Source organism: Nerophis lumbriciformis, unplaced genomic scaffold, assembly GCF_033978685.3.
Source record: "Nerophis lumbriciformis unplaced genomic scaffold, RoL_Nlum_v2.1 HiC_scaffold_64, whole genome shotgun sequence".
Lineage (NCBI taxonomy): Eukaryota > Metazoa > Chordata > Actinopteri > Syngnathiformes > Syngnathidae > Nerophis > Nerophis lumbriciformis.
The window spans coordinates 12,501-17,500 of record NW_027316606.1 but is presented as its reverse complement, the minus strand read 5'-3'; positions in this window follow the sequence as shown (position 1 = coordinate 17,500).

Sequence of the window (5,000 nt, the reverse complement as noted above, 5' to 3'; positions counted from 1 at the left end):
CAGGAAAGCAAAATTGTCCCTCTCCTCGCTGGAAGTCCAAAAAAAAAAGGTGTAAATTTGACTAAGTGTCTAGGAGCATTTCCCTTTAAGAAGGCCGACCTGCTATGGTTCTCCACCTGGGTACGGAACGCCAAATTAGTCCCTCTCCTCGCTGGAAGTCCCAAAAAAAAGGCGTGAATTTGACTAAGTGTCTAGGAGGATGTCCCCTTAAGAAGGCCGACGTCCCTTGGTTCTCCACCTGGGTACAGAACGCCAAATTAGTCCCTCTCCTCGCTGGAAGTCCAAAAAAAAGGCGTGAATTTGACTAAGTGCCTAGGAGGATGTCCCTTTAAGAAGGCCGACGTGCTATGGTTCTCCACCTGGGTCAGGAAAGCAAAATTGTCCCTCTCCTCGCTGGAAGTCCAAAAAAAAAAGGTGTAAATTTGACTAAGTGTCTAGGAGCATTTCCCTTTAAGAAGGCCGACCTGCTATGGTTCTCCACCTGGGTCAGGAACGCCAAATTGTCCCTCTCCTCGCTGGAAGTCCAAAAAAAAGGCGTGAATTTGACTAAGTGCCTAGGAGCATTTCCCTTTAAGAAGGCCGACGTGCTATGGTTCTCCACCCGGGTACGGAAAGCAAAATTAGTCCCTCTCCTCGCTGGAAGTCCAAAAAAAAGGCGTAAATTTGACTAAGTGCCTAGGAGGATGTCCCTTTAAGAAGGCTGACCTGCTATGGTTCTCCACCCGGGTGCGGAAAGCAAAATTAGTCCCTCTCCTCGCTGGAAGTCCAAAAAAAAGGCGGAAATTTGACTAAGTGCCTAGGAGGATGTCCCTTTAAGAAGGCTGACCTGCTATGGTTCTCCACCCGGGTACGGAAAGCAAAATTAGTCCCTCTCCTCGCTGGAAGTCCAAAAAAAAGGCGTAAATTTGACTAAGTGCCTAGGAGGATGTCCCTTTAAGAAGGCTGACCTGCTATGGTTCTCCACCCGGGTGCGGAAAGCAAAATTAGTCCCTCTCCTCGCTGGAAGTCCAAAAAAAAGGCGGAAATTTGACTAAGTGCCTAGGAGGATGTCCCTTTAAGAAGGCTGACCTGCTATGGTTCTCCACCCGGGTACGGAAAGCAAAATTAGTCCCTCTCCTCGCTGGAAGTCCAAAAAAAAGGCGTAAATTTGACTAAGTGCCTAGGAGGATGTCCCTTTAAGAAGGCTGACCTGCTATGGTTCTCCACCCGGGTGCGGAAAGCAAAATTAGTCCCTCTCCTCGCTGGAAGTCCAAAAAAAAGGCGTAAATTTGACTAAGTGCCTAGGAGCATTTCCCTTTAAGAAGGCCGACCTGCTATGGTTCTCCACCCGGGTCCGGAACTCAAAATTAGTCCCTCTCCTAGTTGGAAGTCATCAAAAAAAGGCGGAAATTTGACTAAGTGCCATCATTTTAGAGTACCAGGACTATAGCTGGGGAATTGGAGCCCTCTGGTGGACACTCGCTGCAAATGCACCCTGAATTAAACACATTATTTCCAGTTCTTTTGGTGTTCCCGGGGAATGAGAGGCCTTTTGTGGGCCAGAAAGAGTGGGGGACCCTTGGAGCCCCTATTTTCAGACAGTTTGGCTTATTTCGGTGACGCCGGGGCGTCCATCAGGTCTTCCCGGGGAATGAGAGGCCTTTTGTGGCCATATGTCAACAAAAGAGTGGGGAAATGGAGCCCTCCGGTGGACTCCCGCTGCAAATGCACCCCCCAAATTAAATACATTAATTCCAGGCCTTTTGGGGCCCTATATTCAGACGGTGTGGAGCCCTCCAGTGGACTCCCGCCTCCAATGCACCCCCATAATTATAGACATCACCCCCCAAATTAAACACATTATTTCCAGTTCTTTTGGGCCCCTATTTTCAGACGGTTTGGCGTATTTCCTTGACGCCGGGGAGTCCTACAGGTGTTCCCGGGGAATGAGAGGCCTTTTGTGGGCCAGAAAGAGTGGGGAACCCTTGGAGCCCCTATTTTCAGACAGTTTGGCTTATTTCGGTGACGCCGGGGCGTCCATCAGGTCTTCCCGGGGAATGAGAGGCCTTTTGTGGCCATATGTCAACAAAAGAGTGGGGAAATGGAGCCCTCCGGTGGACTCCCGCTGCAAATGCACCCCCCAAATTAAATACATTAATTCCAGGCCTTTTGGGGCCCTATATTCAGACGGTGTGGAGCCCTCCAGTGGACTCCCGCCTCCAATGCACCCCCATAATTATAGACATCACCCCCCAAATTAAACACATTATTTCCAGTTCTTTTGGGCCTCTATTTTCAGACGGTTTGGCGTATTTCCTTGACGCCGGGGAGTCCTACAGGTGTTCCCGGGGAATGAGAGGCCTTTTGTGGGCCAGAAAGAGTGGGGAACCCTTGGAGCCCCTATTTTCAGACAGTTTGCCGTATTTCGGTGACGCCGGGGCGTCCATCAGGTCTTCCCGGGGAATGTGAGGCCTTTCGTGGGCCATATTTTCAGACAGAAAAAAAAGAAAAGTAACCCTTACACTACAAAGGACAGCGGGGAAACGCCCCCCAGCAAAGTCACAGGGGAAGTGGGGTAGACAAGTGGAGAGTGTCTGGGGAAAAGTCCACAAAATGATCAAAAATCACACACAGGTACGAGTGCCACAAGTCCCGCCGCGTCCCACCCGAGTCCGAGGTGCCCCCCACATGCCCAAAACGCACCCAGCAAAGGCGCACTATGATTGGGAAGAAAAGTTGGGAAAGTGGGCAAAAGTCCCGAATTTGATCCATAATTATACCCAGGTTTGAGTCCCACAAGTCCCGCCGCATTCCACCAGTGTTCCGGGGTGCCTGACATGTCCACGACGCACCCAGCAAAGGCGCACTGTGATTGGGAAGAAAAGTTGGAAAAGTGGGCAAAAGTCCGGAAAATGACCAAAAACCACACCCAGGTTAGAGCCCCACACGTCCTGCAGTCGCACCCGAGTCCTGGGATGCCCAACATGTCCAAAAAAATCAAAAAAAGCCCAAAAAATCAAAAAAATCCCCGGGCCGTATCTTGGACGCCGGCGTACCGCGTTCGGCCCTCGTGCCGTAGTTTGGCGACCGATTGTAAAAATTTGCCGCGACCGGCTAGTTTTTTTCCTTGGAGTAAATAGAGAGTAGATCCAGCAGAAAATATGCACTATAAACAAAGAGAGGGGGTTTGGAGGGGGGCAAAAACGCCCTCTTGGAACTTTTGCAGCAGCACACATCAAACTAGCGGGGAGAAGGCATGCATAGCAAAAGGCCACGAAATGATCCAAAATCACACCCAGGTTCGAGTCCCACAAGTCCCGCCGCGTTCCACCAGGGTTCCGGGGTGCCTGACATGTCCACGACGCACCCAGCAAAGGCGCACTGTGATTGGGAAGAAAAGTTGGGAAAGTGGGCAAAAGTCCCGAATTTTATCCAAAATTATACCCAGGTTCGAGTCCCACAAGTCCCGCCGCGTTCCACCAGTGTCTCGGGGTGCCTACAATGTCCACAACGCACCCAGCAAAGGCATCACACCCAGGTTCGAGTCCCACAAGTCCCGCCGCGTTCCACCAGGGTTCCGGGGTGCCTGACATGTCCACGACGCACCCAGCAAAGGCGCACTGTGATTGGGAAGAAAAGTTGGGAAAGTGGGCAAAAGTCCCGAATTTGGTCCAAAATCACACCCAGGTTCGAGTCCCACAAGTCCCGCCGCGTTCCACCAGGGTTCCGGGGTGCCTACAATGTCCACAACGCACCCAGCAAAGGCGCACTGTGATTGGGAAGAAAAGTTGGGAAAGTGGGCAAAAGTCCCGAATTTGGTCCAAAATCACACCCAGGTTCGAGTCCCACAAGTCCCGCCGCGTTCCACCAGTGTCTCGGGGTGCCTACAATGTCCACAACTTGCCCAGCAAAGGCGCACTGTGATTGGGAAGAAAAGTTGGGAAAGTGGGCAAAAGTCCCGAATTTGGTCCAAAATCACACCCAGGTTCGAGTCCCACAAGTCCCGCCGCGTTCCACCAGTGTCTCGGGGTGCCTACAATGTCCACAACGCACCCAGCAAAGGCGCACTGTGATTGGGAAGAAAAGTTGGGAAAGTGGGCAAAAGTCCCGAATTTGGGCCAAAATCACACCCAGGTTCGAGTCCCACAAGTCCCGCCGCGTTCCACCAGGGTTCCGGGGTGCCTACAATGTCCACAACTTACCCAGCAAAGGCGCACTGTGATTGGGAAGAAAAGTTGGGAAAGTGGGCAAAAGTCCCGAATTTGGTCCAAAATCACACCCAGGTTCGAGTCCCACAAGTCCCGCCGCGTTCCACCAGTGTCTCGGGGTGCCTACAATGTCCACAACTTACCCAGCAAAGGCGCACTGTGATTGGGAAGAAAAGTTGGGAAAGTGGGCAAAAGTCCCGAATTTGGTCCAAAATCACACCCAGGTTCGAGTCCCACAAGTCCCGCCGCGTTCCACCAGGGTTCCGGGGTGCCTACAATGTCCACAACTTACCCAGCAAAGGCGCACTGTGATTGGGAAGAAAAGTTGGGAAAGTGGGCAAAAGTCCCGAATTTGGTCCAAAATCACACCCAGGTTCGAGTCCCACAAGTCCCGCCGCGTTCCACCAGGGTTCCGGGGTGCCTACAATGTCCACAACGCACCCAGCAAAGGCGCACTGTGATTGGGAAGAAAAGTTGGGAAAGTGGGCAAAAGTCCCGAATTTGGTCCAAAATCACACCCAGGTTCGAGTCCCACAAGTCCCGCCGCGTTCCACCAGGGTCTCGGGGTGCCTACAATGTCCACGACGCACCCAGCAAAGGTGCACTGTGATTGGGAAGAAAAGTTGGGAAAGTGGGCAAAAGTCCCGAATTTGATCCAAAATTATGCCCGGGTTGGAGTACCACGAGTCCGGCCGCGTTCCACCGGTGTCCCGGGGGTGCCTGGCATGTCCACAACTTACCCAGCAAAGGCGCACTGTGATTGGGAAGAAAAGTTGGGAAAGTGGGCAAAAGTCCCGAATTTGATCCAAAATT